Raw genomic sequence first — 21,625 nt, 5'->3', positions numbered from 1 at the left:
AAGAAGTCTGCCTCTTGCACAAAGACCAGCAGACCCCATTAAAGGGAATTTTAGGAAGGGAGTGACATTGTCAGAATAGCAACAGAGGAAGTTGATTTTGGCAGCAGCTTTGGGAAAGGACTTGAGAAAAAAAGTCTAGAGAGGAGGCTTTTCCCAAGAAGGGTAATGACTGTCCAATATACAAACGTGGAGTTGTGAAAATGGAAAAGATTGAGCATACAAGAGTCATCTACTTTAAACTTTTATGGAAACTTTCTAGCTCAAATCCTTTTTTGGGGGGCTGGCTGGTATGGGGAACTGAACCCTCAACTTTGGGGTTACAGGACCACACTCTAACACACAGAGCTAACTAGCCAGCTCCTTAAGTCCTTTTAATCAAATCTTATTTTTCCTCTGTCTCTCCACAATGCTCTGAATTTAGCTTTCATTAAGTCTCACTGAAAATCATTCTAACAGCGTATTTCAAATTGACTGTCTGTTTTGACCACCTGCATTAACCGTATGTTGTGTCCCAACAAGACTCAGGCATGTTTAATCAGTTTTCAAACATAACCATCTGGGCATTCCAAACTCCAGTAATAAGCATTAACACCTTGGACTTGAAATGTTGAAATAAAACATCTATAGTTTCAAACATCATTCTGTGTCATGAATTTATGTTAAGAGTGTTGAGGTTGGAGTAAAGGTTGTGACTCAGGCTCTTTTAATAGCTCTTAGCTTGTTGGGACATGAGTTTCAATTCTTTGAACTGTAGTCCTCCTCCTGTTTATCCAGCACAGTTCATTGTTGGATAAACATTTACTAGTCTGTACCTTTTCTAACATTTTTGTTTTGTTTTGCTTTTCAAAACAGTTCCTAATGTCATTCGCACTGAGCTGCTTTGTATTTTTAAATTATATCCAGACTAATGGTGAATGTTAATATGTGTTTGGGAATTAAGATCACAACTGTCAAAAAGAAAATAATATACTGCAAACATTATTTTCATATGCTATTTTTTTTATCATGGAATTTAAGGTGTTTAACAAACATCAATTATGATTTTTTTTCTTTTTCTTAGAGGCTTGATTTAAGCCCTTATGGACTTGAAGTCCTTAGAGCCATTCCATCACATCAATTTTCATTGGTAAAACTGGGAAAGACCAATGCCATGTCTAGGTCAATGCTTTTTCATCTCAATTCTGGAGGATTCCTAGGGTAAGCAGGTACAGTAGAACTGATTAAGCTGTTGATTGATGTGCCTGGGAGCCACAGCATATACCTTTGGACATTGAAGGAAGGAATTTTCCAAGGGAATGTGTTCTTAATGGCTCGATGGAATTATCTGTAGAAAGGCTTGGAAAGATTTAAACAAGGCCGTGAGAACTCCATGGTCTTGGTAACATCAGCCCTTTCCCTACTGTCATACCACCTCCAGCAGGATTGAAGGGAGGGCCACACGGCTGGCAAGGCTGCCACTTGCCAATAAGCAAGATACCACCTGCCGCTCTCCTACAAAGTGCTAAGAAATCAGGCACAAAGCAGAGGCTATAGAGAAGACTGATACCTATCTTCCCTTAAATGACCACCAGAATTAATCCCATTATGCCAAATGCCTTATACACTTCAGGGCAAGCAGAAGTCCAAGCCCCTGGGTCATTCATTATCATTCATAGAGTTCATTATATCCAATGATCTGAGCCAATTTCCCACTCCTCCCCAAACAAACCCTTGCACTGTGTGCTCTGGAACTTATGGTTCCTTTTTCTGTAACTGAAGCTTGGCTAGCCTTTGAAGACACTACGTTTTCCTCAGCTGTCTCGAGCGGTAGCTGGGTTTTCTCCTACTCTCCATTTACACAGGAACTAGAGGTGATGTCCTTGTTTCTCGTTGCTGCTTTTTCGATATTTTTATTGTTCTACCTCCCTAAAAATAAAACAAATGAACACACACACACAAAACCTTCAGCTTCTTTGAAGTATATGCTATCAAACCACTACCGTTCTTTACTGAGTCATCTAACAGTCTTTTGCTAATTCCTCCTCGTTCAGCAAGGATTTAGCACCTCTTTCTCTCCACCCCATACTCCTATGCTTGGTGACTTCAGCATCCACAAAAATTATCCTTGTAAACACCTTAGCCTTTCATTTCCTTAAGCTTCTCATTTCCAATATTATGTTCTTCTACTCCATTTCAGCAAAACACTATCATTGATATATATACCTTAGAGAACTTATTATTACCACATAACTATATCACCTTCAAAAATCTTGATTTCTAGAATGTCATACTCTTCTGATCAATCATGTCTTCTCTTTCTAACTCTGCCGTCATCACCACCTCCAACCAACCCCGTTGGAGCAGCTGATCCAGTGACCTACCACTTCCTCACTACTTTCTCTTCCCACTTGTTTTCCTGCCTTTTCTCCATATGTATACCCTCACATGCCTTCTCCTCTCACTCTCCTTCTATTTAGAGAAACCCAACCCTGCCCAACACAATTCTCCATCTACTTCACATCAGCACTGAGTAGTTGACTATGCTCAATATGCAACTATGTTAACTGGTCCTTACTTCAAAAACATTTTAACCATAAATTTCAGATCAGCCCTTACCCTGTTTAACAATCTTGTTACATATCCCTGATTTTTTCCACTCTCCTAGATAATTATTTCACAGCTTCTCCTCTTTCTTCAAATTTCAAATATCCCCTTCCCTACTTCTCACTGTTAGATAATGACCACCCCTCTAATTTGAGAAAATAGAAGCAATGGGAAGAAAACCATTTTCTTTTTTCTTCACTAATTCTATCAGCCTGCTAGCACGTGTAGCTATGGACTTTGCCTTCCCTTCTGTTACCTTGCATAAACCATCAGTGCCCCCACCTGAAGCCAACATTTTCACATGTGCATTGGGTCCTGTCCTTTTGGATCATCAACTATTTCAATCCAGCAATATCCGTCTTTCCCCTGCACCCACAATTATTCCTTCTCTTCTTGATCATTCCTATCAGCATACAAGCAGGATATAAATTCTCTCTAGTATCCTCATCCCCTTGCAACTAACGTCACATTTTCCTACTCCCTTTTATTGCAGTAGTCCATTCAAAGTTGTCTATTATTACTGTCCTCACTTTGTCAACTCACATTTTCAACTCAGTTCACTCCATTCCCAGCATTCTAGCATTCCGACTCACTCCATTCCAGCATTACACAGACTGGAATGCTGGATCGAACTATTCCTCCAAGACTACTCTTGTCAAAATCCAACAGTAACCTTTATCTTGCCAAATCCAGTGGTCACATCTCAGTTTTCATCTTGCTTTGCCTCTTAATAGCATTTGATTTGATGATCATTCCCTCCTTAAAAACGTTCACTTGGCTCCAGATCACTGCTTCTCCTACTTCACTGGTCACTTCTACAACTGTTAAGTGTTGGAGCACATTACAGCTCAGACCTTGGCCTTCTTTTTATCAATGCTCATTTATGTTCATTTCCTTGGTTCTCTCACTTAGTCCGTGGTTTCAATACTATTTATCTCTCTGGCTCTAACTACTCCTCTGATGAGCTTCAGACTCATGTTCCAACTCCTTCCTGATAACCCCCTTATGTGTCTGTTTGGTGTCTCCAATTTCAACTCCTGATTTTCTTGCCCCAAATTGGCAAGTCTTTCCAAAATCCAAGTCTTTTCTCTTCTCAGTAATTGACACTCATCTTCCAGTTCATTGACCTAGGAGTCATCCTGGACTCCTTTCTTTTCCTCATATTCAATCCATCAGCAAGTCCTGTCAACTCTATCATCATAATGTGTCCAGGATCCCATGAAATATCACCACTTCCATTGTTATCACTCAAGTCCAAGATAACACAATGTCTCCTCCAGTTTTTTTTGCAATATTCTTCCAATTGGTCTCTCTGGTTCTATTCTTGCCCTCACACAATTCATTTTTTACTCTGAATCCAGAATGATCTTTTTAAATTGGTAAATCAAGTCCTGTCATTCTTCAGAATGGTAATGCTCTGCAGTGGTTTCCAACTGCATTTAGAATACAAACCCAGTTTTTACTGGTGTTTACAAGGTGTTCTTGACCTGGACCACCCCTCTGACCTCAGCCCTATGGCTCTCCCTTTCCTTCATTCTGATTTAGCAACTTGGACTTCCTGCTCTTCTTTGAACATGCCAAATTTGTTCCTGTCACAGGGGAAAAATAGTGCTTGTAAAAAAACTGATTTTGATCTTAGGATAAACAAAAACTTACTGGGGTTCTGGTTAATTAAGCATGCTAGGGTTCAAATGGACCCATCAGTTGAATCAAATTGCATTTGTAATGTTGTACGTATTTGTGGATTGATTATTAAGTTGATGAGGCACTGAACTCCATGGACACGTCAGAAAGCTATAATCATTTAGCACTTTGGTTGTTGCTGATGTTAGCTGTTCTTTAGCCAAGTCTGCCTTGATCTGGGTTATTCATGTCATAAGGTACTTCTTTTTTCCAGAGGGATGTGAGATGGAAGACATTGCTCTCATGATTAATATATTAATATGCACTCATGAAATCTATCTCTGGGTAATCTTTGAATCTACTTCTTCTCTACTCCCTCTTTCTTCATCTCTCCTGTGGAAAAAGGCCTGCACGTCTCTTTTCCACTGTCTTTTCTTTGCCCTATATTCTCATTCTCCTCCCAAACCTGCTCAGAGGATTCTGCTTGCCTCAGATTCTAACTAGTTTAGACTCTAAACAACCTGAGGGCAGAAACCATGCCTGTGTTGTTTGCTTCACTTGCCAGATCTAGCACATTGCTTGGCACATAATTGGCCCTAAAAATAATTATGGCATGAGCATGTGAATGGAAAATAGAAATACCCACGGTTGCAGACAGAAACCTAGCTTTTTTTTATTAGGACCTGATAGAGAAAAAAAAAAAAGATCTTTGTAGAAATCAAAATGTTTCATAAAGTAGGAAGAGGATTGCCATGTCAGAAAGTCTGGCAATTGTCCTGTAAGAAACCTCCTAGGAATATGCATTACCTGGATGATGGAATTTACAACCATCGTGGCCATCATTGAAGATCTCAGCCTAGACCTTGTAGGCTTTGAAACCCAATTTTGTCAACACACTAACAACAGATCCACTTCTTAGGACTGGACTGACATTACCCAAACTTGTAATAGTGGTGTATGAAGTAGAATGCCAACGTATTAGTACATCACGAGAACTATAATCATCACAGGAATTGGAATATATGAAGTCTATATAATCAGTACATGCCCATAGGTAAACTTTTATAAGAAACCATATCAAATAAGATGTGTGCTTGGTGAGCAGGGACTGGAGATGCATTATAGCACAGTGATTAAGACTCAGACTTGACTTCTGATCTGGAGTCTGCCACTGACTAGAGCAGTGACCTTGGGCAAGTTACTTAGCCCTTCATATCCTTGGGTTGCACATCCTTGGAATCAACCAACTGCAGATGAAAAATTTTTTAAAGAAAACAACAATAAAAAATAACAATACAGGCCGGCCCGTGGCTCACTCGGGAGAGTGCAGTGCTGATAACACCAAGGCCACAGGTTCGGATCCTATATGGGGATGGCCAATTGGCTCACTGGCTGAGCATGGTGCTGACAACACCAAGCCAAGGGTTGAGATCCCCTTACCAGTCATCTTTAAAAAAAAAAAAACAGAAAAATACAACAATAAAAAATAATATAAATAAAAAATAATACAGTTACGGGCCGGCCCGTGGCTCACTCGGGAGAGTGCGGTGCTGAGAACACCAAGGCCCCGGGTTCGGATCCCATATACAGATGGCCGGTTCACTCACTGGCTGAGCGTGGTGCTCACAACACCAAGTCAAGGGTTAAGATCCCCTTACCGGTCATCTTTTAAAAAAAAAAAATAATAATAATAATACAGTTACTTAAGCCCTGAATGTCTTAATGTCCTCATCTGTAAAATGGGGATAGTAATAGTCCCTACTTGAAATAGATACCCTTTGGGATGTCTTCACAGGCCACACTGGTTCACTTCCTCTAAGAAAAACCCCCTTCCTTACCGTTCTCCCTCCTTCCTTCTATAAATGTGGGCCTGTAGTATCCCTGATTTTATATTGTGACCCTCCACCACTATCCACAGAGAAATCAATGAGGGATGGACTCCTTTTTTTAGGTGGGGCCAATCAGATTCTCTTTCATAGGAATTTGCAATTTAGACCCAGAAATCCTACTCAGTCTTGTCTGTTTGCTTGAATTAAGTGATGTAAACTTGGGATTGGAGGTTGCAGCTGTGGAGCAATGATGCCTGCCCGTGTGTTGCCAGACTTATCTGAGGCTGAGTCTGCAGAGAAAGGGAGAAGAGGATGAAGCAGACTTGCCCAGAAGAGCAGAGACTGAGATCATGGGCACAGTAGAGAGACCCTGGGGCAGTGACTGCTGCCACCCCGTTCCAGGCATTTCAGAGGCTTAGTGGCTTTTCCATTTCTTGAGACATCCCTTTGTTCTCTCATAAATTTAGCTCCCCTTCTTGCTGAAGCTGGTCAGTGTTGGCTTCTGCCATTTGCAATAAAAGAACGTTTACCAACACAATACTGCATGGTAGTTTTAAGACATCAGTGAGTTAGCACAGGTAGAACACATGCAATAACAGTAGTCCTACCACAGGATTGACAAGTTGACCCCTTCACTCAAGGCATTTTTTCTCTGTAAGGGCTTGGATGGAGGCTGCCAGCAGTTTTCTGTGACTTTCCTATTTCTCTGCCTCTATGGCTTACCATCCCCATTCTGATGAACATTCTTGTTTTTTTAGATACAATGGTACATTTTATCCTTCTCAGACAAGTCTTGCAGGGTTGGGAGCCTTTCTGTCTCTTTATGGTGACTTTGGATTTCTATTCTCTGATTTATTATGTGTTGGCTTTACCATGAACTCCAAGATGACCTTTAAATCTCTCTCATTTCCAAATTCCTTGAGGACACTTCAGCGTAGTCCCTAAGCACTGACAATAGTTTTTGCCCCACTTAGCCAGTCTATTCATGAGTATTGAATAAGCTGAAAGGACTCTGTTATCTGTCTTATACTCACCCTCCTCAGATTCATATATAGGTTTCTTAGGGCCATTCCTGAGGGCTACAGCCAGACTTCTCTATCTCTCCTGCTGCTCTCAATGCCACCATGATGAAATGTTACTCTTTTTGCTTTCTTGAATTATTTGTTAACCTTCTTGGACCCCACTCTTCTGAGAACTTTTTCTGTGATGCAGGCAAGGGCAATGAAGGAATCTGGGTATAGCATATGGACCGATTTGATTAAAATATCATAGAATAGTAGGAGATGGTGCTAGAAAAATGGGCTAGGGTCTGCAATGTAATTGCCGTTTAAAAAACAACCACAGCAACGCAGATTCTCTGAGGTTGTCAGAATCTTCATGTTAGGAAAGAGATTAACTTGAAGCCCGGCTACTTTCTCCCTCATAATCACTCAACAATGACTTCTGCCTTCCTTATACTAGCCACACAAAGTCACTGCTTTCTCATTAGCACTGCCACTTAGGGCTTGCTATTGCCACCATTTTACTGCTTTTCCTAGAAGTTCTTCAGTCACAAATTCTCTAATGTAAAGGACACTTTTGATGTCAGTACCATTTTGGAGGCTAGAACAAATTGTTTTCTTACTTGCATGAAAATTACCAGACTGACATCACAGTGGCTAAAAATGTTCACATAGCAGGACTTCTATAAATAGATCTAAAATACTGAATTGTTTTGAGTGGGATTTCACAACAGCCATCAAATATGTACATATGGTTTGTAAAACTTGTCTATGCAAAATGTGACCTGCCAAAGCACCAAGGCATGCAAATCGAGTATTTTCCTGAGGGGGAGAAAAAACCCTCACATATAAAGATTTACATTGATTCACCAGTTGAGTGAAGGAGCATGATTCCTTAAAGGCAAGCTGACTCTTTGAAGGACAATTTGGTATATTTTTCAGTTATTGTGAATTTGTTTTTTATGTTAAAGGGATAGTTTACCGAAAGAGAATTTTGTTTTTTTAGTTGGTACTTTACCATATGCAGCTAGCTGCTAAACCATTTCTGGCATGGCAAATATCTAGAAAAAACTGACCAGTCAATTGCATGTTGTTTTGCTACTTGAACTTGAGCAGAGGCATTATTCATAAATATATGTTGTGCTATTATTATTTTAATTGTATAGCAAGATTACTACATCTGCATACCTTTATGTGGTGTTTGCAATATCTAGGAGCCACCTGGAAAATGTCAGGCAAGTAAAGCTAGTTTAGATGATAATCCTTGAGAAAGAGAATGGACTAGGGTCTGAGCCAAAGCTCTGGTCCCACAGAGACTTTTTCATGGCTTCCTCCCTTCCCTTTCCTTCTCACTCTTACGTAAGGAGTTTACCTGATAGTAGCTTTCATTCATTTTTTCTAAATGATCAGGTAATGCTTCCACTTCCAGGTATAACAAATTATGGCATGTTTACCAAAATCTTTATTCTTTACCTTGACAAAAGTAATCAGCTTTAATTTTGAATTTTGACTTAAAGACAGGAAAAAAAAAAAAAAAAAAACAGGCTTGTCTGGAATCTATAATAGAATCCAAAATGCTGCCCTTTAGGGTTTTTCCTGAACTTTTAATGTACCTATTCACAGACAAAAAGCAACTGAACTTGCCCCAAGAGAACAATGAAGTAACTAATAAAAATGGGCTCCGTTGGATATAACTAAAAGAGATATCTTTTTTCCTTCACGCTGGCAAAAAATGATACCATTCCAACAATTTGATAAGTATTATCATCTTAACTGCTGGCATTAGAGTTCTTCTTAGGGAGAATTTCAAACTGTTTTTGTTTGGAAGAATGCCTCAATAAATGATTGAGACCTTGAGGTCTTGGATGTCAGATGTCAACAAAACCTCAGAGAGGGAGTCAAAACTGCCTAGTTTGGGAATTTACTGTATAGGAGGAGATAAATTCTTGGCTATTGAGAGAATATTGAGAAGACAGAGGAGAGGAAAGGGCATGTCAACAGAGTGAGCATGGCCCAGAGGTCATGGCAGAGGCCCACAAGAAACCATTTGTGGTACTCGTAGGTGGCTGAAAGGACTCCGAAGAAGAGAGTATAGTCGTCCCTAGGTATACACGGGGGATTGGTTCCAGAACCCTCTGCAGACACCAAAATCCATGGATGTTCAAGTACTTGATATAAAATAGTGCAGTATTTACATATTGCTATGGTTTGAATGTGTCCTCCAAAAGTTCATATATTGGGAATTTGATCTCCATTGTAACAACGTTGAGGGTGGGAAATCCAGTTTTGGTATTTAAAGGTAGAGCCTTTGAGAGGTGATTGAATCAGGAGGACTGTGCCCTTGTACATGGATTAATCCACTAATGGTTTAATGGGTGGTCATGGGCATGGTTATGATGACTTTATAAGGAAATTGAGTGAGAAGGTTAGCTCTGTCTTGCTCAGGCCATTCTTGCATGTGATACCCTGGTTGCCATGGGCCTCTGTAGAGTTCCCACCAAGACAAAGGCCCTCACCAGATGCACTCCTGGACCAAGGACTTCCCAGCCTCCAAAACTGTAAGAAACAAATTTAATTTCTTTATAAATTATCCAGTTTCAGGTATTATGTTATAAGCAACAGAAACAGACTAATATACGTATAACCTAGGCACATTTCTTGTATTCCTTAGATCATCTCTAGATTACTTATAATACCTAATACAATGTAAATGCTATAAATAAATAAATAGTTGTTATACTGTATTGTGCAGGGAATAATGAAAGGAAAATAGTCTGTACATGTCCAGTATAGACACAATCGTCCTTTTTCTTTTCCCCAAATATTTTCTATCCAAGATTGGTTGAATCCACAGATGCAGACCACATGGATGTGGAGGGGTGACTGTATATAAAGTACTACTTGGAGCTGCTTGTAAGGCTGTGCCTGATGGGACATCTCCCTTCAACTCCCAGTTCTCTTCTGAAATCTAGCACACTAACAATGTTTATGTATGTTTGTTGTTTTTTTCCATATTGGAAGAAGTGAGTCTTGAAGGAGAGAGAACGAGCCTGGAGGCGAAGGTGAAACTGAGTCCTCCATCCCAACTCCTGCCCTGGTAATTCACAAAGATCCTCTAGAGGGCTTTTTAGACTTGGGTAAGGTATTGAGTCTGATTTTCTAAATCTTAAGGGACCAGGTGTTCCCAGCTGGCATCTAGGATTTATAGGAAGGAATGTGTTTATTTCCTTATAGTTGCCAAACAAAATACAGAACACCCATTTAAATTTGAATTTTAGATAAACAGAGGGTACTTTTTAAGGGTAACTATGTCCCAGATATTGCACAGGATATGTTCTTGTAGCAATGAATACTATCACCGGGGCTTCTGCAGATACCCAAGGCAGCTATCTCGTTGAATGTAGGCTTCATTCCCAGTAAACAATACAATTTCTTGGAAAAGAGACTAGAGTCTGAGCCAAGGCTATGGTTTCATAGAACATACCTTCATTTCTTTCTGCCCCACCCCGCACAACCTCATTCTGATTTTTCTCCTGCAATTAACTCCCATAATTCTGTAAACTAGAGGCATGTAGATAAGTTTCCTCCTTTATGAAGGGTAAATAATAGTGCTTACTCATGGGGTTGTCGTGAAATTTCAATGAGTTGGTACATGTAGAGCATTAAGAACAGTGCCCAGCATAGGTTAAGTAGTAGCGTTTGGCTCTAGGGTCTAGAGTCTAGTGTCCAGAGCCGAGGGTCTAGAGGCCTTTGACTGTTGTAGTGCCCATGTTTGCCCCTCATCAATGCATTCTCCACATTGTAGCTAGTGATCTTTTAAAAATGCAAAACTGACCATGTCATGGCCTTGATTTAAAGCCTTCAATGGTTTCTACTACTCTGAAAAAAGATCTATTAGGCCCTGAATGCTTTTGCTTTTACCTATTTCTCCAACTTCACCACTTGCCTCTCTCCCCTTCACTTTGTATTTTCCAGGCACACAGACCATCTTTGAGTGCCATGAAAGTGCCATACACACTATGTGTTCCATCTGAAATAATCTCCTCCTTCCCACCCTCCACTTCACTATGTCAATTCATATTCCTTTTTCAATCATTTGTTAAAAAAGAAAAAAAGCCTTCCCTAACCTTCTGTTCTAGATTACAATTCATAGTTTAGATACCTTGCACTTTTTCTTTATCGCCATTTATTACAGTTTCTAAGTATGTATTTGTTTGACTATTATACTATGAGCTCCATGAAGACAGGGACCATGTTTATCTCATTAGCTATTATAGTCCCAGGTCTAGCATAGTGCCTGACACATACTAGGTACTCAAACAAAAAAATTTTGCTTTTTAATGAACTAAATTTTTAGATCGGGGGCAGGCAGCACACTATGGCTCACAGATCAAACCCATCCCACCAACTCCTTTTATATATCCAGCAAGCTAAGAATGGTTTTTACATTTTTAAACGGTAGAAAAAAATAAAAATAATAATATTTCTTGACACATGAAAATGAAAAGTAATTCAATTTTGGTATCCATAAATAAGTTTTATTGGAACATAAATAACCCTGCATATTCATCTATATATTGTTTTTGGTCACTTTTGTGCTGCAGCAGCAGATTTGAGTAGTTGCCACAGAGACCATATGGCCCTCAAAGCCAAAAATATTTACTATCTGGCCCTTTAGAGAAAAAGTTTGCCGACCCTTGTGTTAGACAATAGTATTTGTCGGCTCTGGGGCAGCTTGTGTTCAAAAGCAACTGCAGGTGGCTTTTCTCAATTGTTAACAGTTTGCTTCTGTTGCTGAAACAAGAGATCTATTCATTTTGCTTAGTTGGTAGGATTAATTAAAGAGGGTTTCCTTTGTCCTCTGTTTTTCTGCCTCTCTATCAACAGACAGAAGCCCCCAAAGGAGATCAGTCAGATGGTATATTCCTTTGCCAGTGGTATGATCGTGTAACTGTTTCCCACCACTCCTGATCAAAAGATCTCCCCATTTTTTTGATAATTCATTAAATCTTTTCCAAAATGAGATAATGATTTGATAGGTGGTGGCAATCTTTTAATCCTATTTTTCCATGAGCTTTTTGAAGCACCCTCATATGTGGTAGAGAAGTAGCACAATGAATTATGTCATTAAGTTAAAGAAGGGGGTGCAATCAGAGAAGATGTCACATAGAGGTTAACACCTCTGGTCCATTGATTTGATGGACATATAGGAGAGTCCTTAGGTGAGTGTAGTGGATTGAATTATGTCCCCCCAAAACTCAATAAGCTTAAATTTTGTCCCCCAAATTTTATGTATTAGAAACTTAGCCCTCACTGTGACTGTTAACAGGGTGAGAAATCCTATTATGGTAACTGAAAGGTGGGGCCTTGAAGAGGTGATTGGACTGTAGGACCCTGCAGTAGTGCATGGATTAAAAATGGTAGTCAGGGGCATGGTTGTGAGGGCTTTAAAAGAAGAGGAGAGTCTGTCTTTCTCTCTCTGCTCTCTCTGCTTCCACCATCTTGCAATTTGAGACCCCTGGGTAACTGTCACCACCACCAAATGGACCTTGGACTTCCCAGCTTCAGAAACTGTAAGCAATAAAAGTCGTTTTTTTTTTTTTATAAATCACCCAGTTTCAGGTATTTTGTTACAGGCAGCATAAACAGACTAATACAGTGAGCAAAGAGGGGAAGGCTATTCTACCCAAAAGAAACCACATATCCAAAGTCACTGAGGCTTGAATGAACATGATAGCTGATATTGATTGAGTTTCAAGTGTCAGATGAGGGAGTGGCCAGAGAAGAAATTTGAGAGGTAGCCTGGATTCAGATTGTATAGGGACTTAGATGTTTTGCCCAGGCATTTGAACTACATTCAGTATGTGCTAGAGAAATCCTTAAAAGGTTTTAAGTGGGAGAGAATTGGAAATCTTGCCAAAAATGTATTGGTATCTCCTTTATGCCTTAGCAAATAGAATATACTGAACACAATTGAATTTTTTACTGATAGCTAAAGATCTTTCAGTGATATTCTCGATGAATATAAGTTTTCATTTTACAAAGAAGCACTTTTAAATACAGGTGGAGGACTTGGGCAGACAAGTCCTTTAGACAGACTCAAAAAATATTTTCTGAAGTTTCTTTATAAAATCAAATTATTACAAACTTATTTTATCTTATATTAATTCATTCTTGTTAATATTAATAAGTGGCTGGGGGGATAGATTTTGGTTGACAGCTTCTAATAACTGGATTTTTTCTTAATTTTACTGTGAAAAATCATTGGTTAATTGATGGTATCCACCCATGAGCTTTGAAGGAAACAAGGGTAAAACTGTACTGCTTATGGGTGGAATTTGGAGGTTCATTGTATGTATTCTCTGCAGAATGGAGACATATTCATAATTTTTCTCTTTATTCTTAACTCAGCACCTAATAGCTACTATATAAACGTGTGGTGAACTGAAAATAATTTGCAACAGAAATGGTAAGATAATTTTTCGGAGGAAAAATAATTACTGGCTAAGCTATGGTAATTCTTTGAGGGAGCAAGTTTATATATAAACAGGGAGAATAAATGATCATAATGTATCTCACCCTTTAAAAGACTTTAATAAATATTATATACAAAGATTTTAAAAACATTAGTTGCATTGGCATGTTATGGGGAATATTTCTTTTTACAGAATGGCTTAGAGATGGGAAACTAAGGCAGGGAGATAAAGTTCCTCTGAATGGGAAAGTGCAAATTGTAAAGTTCTCCAGGGTTGGAATTGGGGCTGTGCTCAGTAACTCTGAACATTCTTAAGAATAACCTGCACATTGTAAGGTCCAGGTTTGCAGATTTTCTAAATTCTTCCTTGCTGTGAAATACCAATAAGAATACAAGGAAGCTGGGTGTGTGGGCTGAAAAGTGATAAATGATCCTTTTGTGGCAACTGTGAACTATTTAGAGAGAAAATAACATAAATTATATTTGAAAGGTGATGATCTCAGCATAGTTGGTTAAGTGTAAGGAAGAGAATCTAGAGATTACTGTAGACTGCCTTCTCTAGTTATAAGCCCAATGTGCCGGTATAACAAAACAGGGCAACAATAAGCTAGACATTATAAAGCAGGTGTTTTAGAAACAACTTGAAACACCACCTAGATCTTGAATAAAAGCTGCAGGCATGTACATGCCTGAAATACTGGATGTCTTCATCTCTGGAAGATCATACTAGATATTAAAATACAGATTATTCTTTTTTTATATTTTAATGTAGAATATTAGAACCCAAAAGTAGTCTCAAAGCTTAAAAGTAGTAAATGAAGAGAAAACCAGAAGTATTATTTTAGCTTGGCTGCAGTTTTAGATATATAAATACAGTCATGTGTTGGATAAGGACATTTGGGTCCACGTAGAACTGCATATAGGATGGTGGTCCCATAATATTATAATGGAGGTGAGAAATTCCTATCGCTTAGTCATGCTGCAGCTATCATAAGGTGATATCATAACCTATTACTCACATGCTTGTGGTGATGCTGGTGTAAACAAACCTACTGCAAAATATGTTGAGGAGGAGTGCATAGCTTACTATGCGGTGACCCTCCCAAAGGTAGCTCAGACCTTCAAAATAGAAAGCCAAGTATTTGACACATTAAGTCTGACCCCAAATGAAAGGGTTATTTATCCACTTCACAATACTTGCATTTTAAAATGATTTCCATCCATCCCCATAGCAAAACATACTTAATAAGAGTTAGCTAACACTCACTGAGTGCTTGCTGAGTGCCAGACACAATCCCTACCTGTAATTTAATTTTTATAACTTTGTGGGGGTGTTATTATCTTAATTCCCATTTAAGAGATGAGTAAAGTGAGGCAGAGAGACTTAGTAATATAATGAGAGGGCCCACGCTCATGCAACTAGTGGCCAGTGTAGATAATAGGAAAACTCATTGCTGTTCCCTTTCGTAATACACTTTCGCACAATGACAAAATCGCCTAATGACACATTTCTCATGAGTGATGCATGACTGTATATATACACATAAATATATACATATGTAATCAGAATAGGCTGAAAATAGGGGTTTAGTTATAGGCACTTAATAGGGAGTTTACAGGCAAAGCCATGTAAACGTAACCTAGACACCTAAACCACCTACAACATTCCCTTTTCTTTCCTGCTCTTTCATGTTATGGGTATCCCCACGAAACTTCTCACCTGAGGTGAGAAAAATGTCCTGTGGACAACCTTGTTTATTTCCCCTCCTCTGTCACTAAACTCCCTTCTAGGGTAGGCTGCGGCGTGCTGCCACTTCTTGGCATCACTATATATTTCACTGGAGTATCACTGCAAATATACTATAAAGCCCTTGAGGTCCAAAGTTTCAATTCATTGGCAGAAATGTAGAGAACACAGCCATTTCCCCCTAACATTCCTGAATGGGTACCAAAGCAGGAACTGTAGTCAATTTTAGTTGAAACAACTCTTTTGGCTCTTAGAGCTCCGGTGAGAAACTGGGGAAAACCTAATGCAAACCCCCGTAGGATGCCGCGTACTTTCCTCTTTTCAGTGCATGAGGTTCTGCTGCAGGGCAAACTTTTGGTGCCAGACTCCCTCCTCCCCATAGGGAGACGCGTTTTCTCCTGAGAGGCGCATCAGTCTTTCTTTCTTTTTTAATAAGATGACCGGTAAGGGGATCTTAGCCCATGACTTGGTGTTGTCAGTACCACACTCAGCCAGTGAGCGAACTGGCCATCCCTATATAGGATCCGAACCCGTGGCCTTGGTGTTATCAGCACCACACTCTCCCGAGTGAGCCACCGGGCCAGCCTCGCATCAGTCTTTCAAGGAATAGTTTCTGGTGCCCGCTTGTGTTCAACCTGGGTTGTCCTTCCTACAGTTCTAGCAAGAAGGACGGAAGTCCTACACTTCGAGGTTGGCATGAGAGGGACCCATCTATTCAATCTTTTCAAAAACTTAGCTCTCGTGCAAACGCTAGAACGACACAGAGGACGTGACTTAAACGAAACCGCTAATGGAAAGGCTTTAAATGATTTCCCAAACGAAGGACTGCGAGACAAACAAGGAAACCTCCAGGTGTGCAGATACCTTTAGTAAAGCTTTTCCGGGTGGAGAAATGCCAGTTGAATGAACGGTATGAGTGGAGTGGATAATGAGTGAGAACTTATTGGGTAAAGCTCAGGAGGAGTCAGCACTAGAATTTCAGGTGTTCTAGCTCAATCTAACCACTCCATCACTAGCCCACAGGATGAGGTTTCTAGGATCCCAGTGCCAGCTCTGGATATATTGCTCCACCGGAGAAGATTTGGAACTTTTCTCTTCTCCCGTTCCGACTTTCCTCAATACTGGCTGACAACCTGCCCTCGACTCCCACCAACGTTTGCGGCTGTTCTCAAACCCGTAAAAGCAGCGATTAAGGTAAGAGGCGTGCAGACTAGCTCCGTCCTTACCCAATCGGGTGCACAGGAAGATGTTTTTTACCAATAAAAATAAAGTTCGCTTTCCGGAGGCGGGAGGGTGAGCGTTGACTGCCAGTTCTCCGAAGCAACGTTAGAGGAGAGCACAGAGAGTGATTAGAGGGAGGCCCAACCCGAGGACAGGGGCGGGCTGGGGGTGGAGGTAGCCCTGAGCGGCTGCTGGGCGGGCCAGTGGGGGGCGAAGACTGCTGTTCCTGGTGTAGGGTTTCTGGCCAATCAGGAAGGCGAGAGGGTGGGCGGGGCAGGGAAGGGGTGGGAAGAGCTCGCAGCAGCGCCGGGTGCCCGTCGGGCTCTGGGAGAGGGAGAGCGAAATCCGGTTAAAATCAGAGTCGGAGGGAGGTTTAACCACAGATCGGTTCCGATCGGATTATTCCTTAAAGGGGACGCGCCATTGTCAGGAGAGCGGAGCCTGGGGCCCGAGGGCGGGGACCGGCGGCGCCAGAGGAGCTTGGGCAGCTGCACTTGGACTGGGGACGGGTAGGTGTTGCCTGGGGAAAGGCACTTCATTTCACTTTCTCTTCCTGCCCAGAGGCTGGCGTCGGGATGCCCGTCGCCTGGCGGCCACAGCCCCGGCAGGAGACGGGGTCGCCGGCCCTCGCCCGCTGCCCTTCCTGGTGGGAGCCGAGGGTAGGCGGGCCGGGATGGCTGGCACGCTGTGCCGCCCGGGCCGAGACTCATAACGGATACTAAACCGCGGCGCAGCCTCCGACTCAACCGAAAGCCCTCCGGAGCGACGGCCGGTCCTCGGGGAGCGCCGCGCGCCCCCTTCCCCTCCCGTGCCTGGCTCTCCTCGCGCGCCCGGCTGCACTCGCGCGCGCCTCCGTCTGCTCGCGCGCCCCGCTCCGCTTGCGCGCCGCCTCCTCGCGGACTCGCGGGAGCCGCCCCGCGGGGACGTAGGCGGCGGTGGTGGAGAGGTGGAGGATAATCGGCGGCCGCGGCTCAGCCGCCTGGCTGTGAAAGGAGGGCTGAGGACCAAACTTAGCGGGCGGCTGGCAGCCCCAGGCGGGAAGGGGCGGCGGGGACCCGCGGAGCGCTCCAGCCCGGCCCGGCATTGTCCGCCTTTTCCTTTGCTGTCTACTCCGCCCACTGCTCGCGGTCGGTCGTGGGAAGGGGTGCGGGCGCGGGCGCGGTGCCTGCGCCGCCCGGGGCTGGCCGCGCACCCCCGGCCCTGGAGCCTTCCGGAACCGGGGTGGGCCCCAGGGACGCCGCAGCCCCGGCCCGGAGGCCGGCCGGGCCTGCAGAGTGTCTTTGCTGCTCTCAGTGTCGGCACCGGCGCTGGCTGCCTGGGCGTCTGAGCTCTTCCTTGCAACTTTTCTTTGCCGTTTGATGGAAGTTGTTGCTTCCGGGTGGCAGGTTCTTTGGGCATGGCCCCGTATCCTGCGTTCTGGAGAGGTTGATTTCTAGGGCGAATTGGTTTTTGATTGCTCTTCGTCTTCCCTACCATCTCAGTTTCGTTCCTCGCCACCTAAAACCGCATTTCCTGTGGATTTGCAATTATATGGGAGAATTAAACTCCCCCAGGCCAAGATTTGAAACGGTTTGCCCTGACCTTTGACCCGTGGAAAGTATTACCTTGATTCACTGGCTAACGCCCTTTCGGAAGGGTAGGGAAAAAACCCACAACAAAACAGGTTGCCAGGGTCTATAGGATTAGGAAGAAAATAGACTTGCGATGGAAATAAAGTTGGTTTTATAGAATGCTGTTCTGACCAGCAGATATCTTCTGTAAAGTTGATTTCTACTACTGAACTTATACACATAATTAGTAACAGCAACTTTGATAAAACAAGAGGTCTTTTCATCTTGAGCATTATCACTATGCTTTACCTGTCAATACTTGTTAAAGAAATCATGGGTAGGATCAGCACATCCCTTGTTAGAGGCCTTATATAGAAAAGAATGTTTTCATAAGCATTCATTTTTGACAGTTTCTTGTGCAATACTGTAGAGTACTTGCATGTGCAAGTTATAAACAAAGTAGCAGTGGGTGTGTTATAATGTAGTCTTATTTATTTATTTATTTTTTTGCTACTCGTTATCAAAAAATAGCATTCCATCCTGTCTTTTTTTTTCACTCTGAGTTATTTTGTAAAATTATTTCTCTGGAAGAGTGAATTTTGTTGGAACACCTGGCCCTGTCAGGGAGAGGGTGGGTGGAGGTGGAGGGGTTAAAGCAATACTAACAACTTTTTAATGTGTTCATTGATTAACTCACTCTCTAGTAACTTCTGGGTGATGTGGAACATTGTTTAAGTTCACAGGCTCATCAGTAACAACAATATTTGGGAAACTGTATTTGGGAAGCTGAAAGCCAGTTTCAGATAATAATGTTTGAAAAATAATTCTGTTCTTCCCACAGAATTTAGGAAGTGAAGACACACAAAAACATATTTTGTATTAATCTTGATGGTATCTGACATTGTTACACCTAATATTTCTCCTTTTTTTGGATCCTCTTCTAGGCATAACCTTCGTTTCCATCTCATAGTAGAAAGTAGAAAACCAAATGTCCAAATTTCTGTCTTTGTTTACTTATTTACCAGCTTATTTAAATAATAGAGGAGAGAATTTTTGAATTTTTAAAAGCACACATGTAAAGAAAATGTTCAGAAGGAATTGTCTTTGAAATACATAGGCAATATGTCCTGGAAAACACATTTTTTTCCTGTGTGCTTTCCAAATTGTTTTAAACACATTGATTGTTTTTCTATGTACATGTTGAGACATTTTTAAAGTTGTGAACTGTCTTGAGATTCTTGGGAGCTAGGACTGTTTCTCATTTCTGTGCACATTCACTGAGTCACCTAGTACCTTTCTCATGCCCGATGAATATGTTATCTTAGGTTTTTGTGACAGAAAAAGGTAATTTCTATAAAGACTGCTTGAGATTTTTTAAGAATAAACACCTTTCTAAACAAGTTACACCAAGGAACAACAATTGGCTCATTGTTGGGGGAAGGCATATTAATATAGATGATCTATCTGCTGTGGACAAAATAGTGATGTAATTGTTTATAATATCTGTCCCACAGACGTCTTTTGTGATAGTGATAGCTAATTATTGCAACTATTAGAACTAGGTTTAATCTATCAGCAACTTCTGTTGAGTACCCATTTATTTAAGGAATATTATGGGAAGATAAATAGAAGTAGATGACAGTCTTGCTCTCAAATGTATACAGTTTGATGGGAAGATGCAAAATTACTGTTCTTAGGAAAAAGATAGTGGGTATCTCAGTGCAGTAACAAGTGCAAAATAACAGTTACACAGGATTCATGCCAAAATGGTAAAGGAATGCTGGAGTGGTAGAAGAAACCCAGGCGAGATGGAAAAGTTTTCATGACTCTAGTAGATTTTTGGGGGTGGACTGGGTATATGTTCTTTACTTCAAGTAATCCATAAGATATTTTGTGGGGGACAGAATGAGTGCTCTTATTTTCAACTGTTGTTACCTAGTGAGAGAGATCATCCATCTGGCACAGCTCAAATGTCACCTTTTCTATAAACCTGAACACAGACATACTGGTGGCAGCCTTGTATCGTAAGAAAAGTAAAAGGAGCCTGAATTACTGAAATTAATAATAAATAACTGTATAAAAATGGTTACCTTTCTCCATTCCCAGTAAACATAACTTACTAATTAGAATTTTTGAGTATTGGTAGATAGTTGGGACAGCCCTTTCTGAAGGTAAAGAAGGAAAAAAAACTAGAAGAATAAAAATTAACAATAGTTACAATGTGATAAGGGCAGTGCTATGGGACACTCAATTTCTAAGTTATACATTTCTTTCATATCCATATTTTAATATGAGCATGTGTTCAACATGTAGACTTCATAATCTTTTCAAAAATCCATAAAAACTTGTATGCTTTTTTACGTGCCTTTCCCCTAAAACACACACTTTAAGTATAATTTCTTCTCATTTCTTAATTCTTCTCATTTCTAGGGACATTAAGTCTGTCTTTACAAGTTATGAGCTCCTGTGAGCAAGAATCTTAAAAAGACAAGTGCAGAATGGAGTACCTGGATTAAGGGTAGCTTAAATGAAATGCACCCTTAGGTGAACTTACTATACATTCAGTTGTTTATTGTTCTACATAACCTCTCCTAAAGTTTCCTAGCAAACAAATCTGGTCTCCCACAGGAGGTGGGTTAGGGTACTTGGAGCTTGTTGAATTAAACCTGTGAGCCCTGGCATTGTTTTTTGGGATTGCAAACATTGCAACCCCTGTGCGGCAGAATGTTTCTGAAATTCTGTAAATATAGATGTCTTTATACTTTGCAGGAATCATCCATTTCAAAGAACTCTGTGATGAGACTACATCTATATCCTAGAATAATTCATCATTCATGTTTTGCTGGTATAGCAATACATTCTATTAAGCTAAAAATTTATAAAAAATAGATGCCTTTACCAGGATTTTTTTGGTTATGAAAATAATTATTTTGAATAAAATAACTTGGATTAAAATTCAGAATGAAATATTTTTAACTTTTACAAAATGAACAACCCCCAACCCCCAGCCTCACTCAGTCTTTATATTTGTGGGGAAAGAATTGGATTGCTAAGAAAGAGACTATGGAGGACTGTCAATGTTAGGGTCAACCAGACTAGGAAAAATATCTGACAGAGGGGTAGGTCCTATGGAGTTTGGCCACAATACAGCAATTTTGATTAGTTTTGTGAAGAGTTAAATTTTTAAAAGAACAGCTTTATTGAAGTATGATTTACATACTATACAATTCACCTATTTAAAATGTACAATTCAGTGGTTTTTAGTATATTCTAGAGTTGCGCACCATTAGCACAGTCAACTATAGAATTTTTTCATCACTCCATCACCATCCCACCCCCTAGCCATAGGCAACCACTGGTCTACATTCCATCTTTATAAATTTGCCTCTTCTGGACATTTCATATAATTGGAGTTATAAGGCTGCACTCTAACCAGTTGAGCTAACCAGCCAGCCATTTCATATAATTGGAAAATAACATTTTAATACATGTGCATTCTTGTGTAACTTGGTCCTACTCAGTGTGTATAAACCTAGGAGTAGATCCAAGTGGGACCTTCCATGACTTGTGCAGCTACAAGTTTAGAAAGATTTTCT

At 40.9% G+C, this 21,625-nt stretch overlaps 1 protein-coding gene across 5 annotated transcripts in view; it reads left to right on the top strand.

Annotated features, from left to right (window-relative positions):
• The first annotated feature begins 16,851 nt into the window (after nucleotides 1–16,851).
• Nucleotides 16,852–21,625, top strand: part of FRYL (FRY like transcription coactivator) — a 236,325-nt gene continuing 231,551 nt past the window's right edge. For all 5 annotated transcript variants that reach the window (XM_063107741.1, XM_063107739.1, XM_063107740.1 and 2 more), the window contains exon 1: nucleotides 16,852–16,988. The gene's annotated coding sequence lies outside the window, so the exon portion shown is untranslated. The remainder of the gene's footprint in view (nucleotides 16,989–21,625) is intronic.

This window comes from Cynocephalus volans, chromosome 9 (genome assembly GCF_027409185.1).
Source record: "Cynocephalus volans isolate mCynVol1 chromosome 9, mCynVol1.pri, whole genome shotgun sequence".
Lineage (NCBI taxonomy): Eukaryota > Metazoa > Chordata > Mammalia > Dermoptera > Cynocephalidae > Cynocephalus > Cynocephalus volans.
Note: the sequence above shows the minus strand (reverse complement) of the source record. Positions and strands in the feature narration are given on the sequence as shown.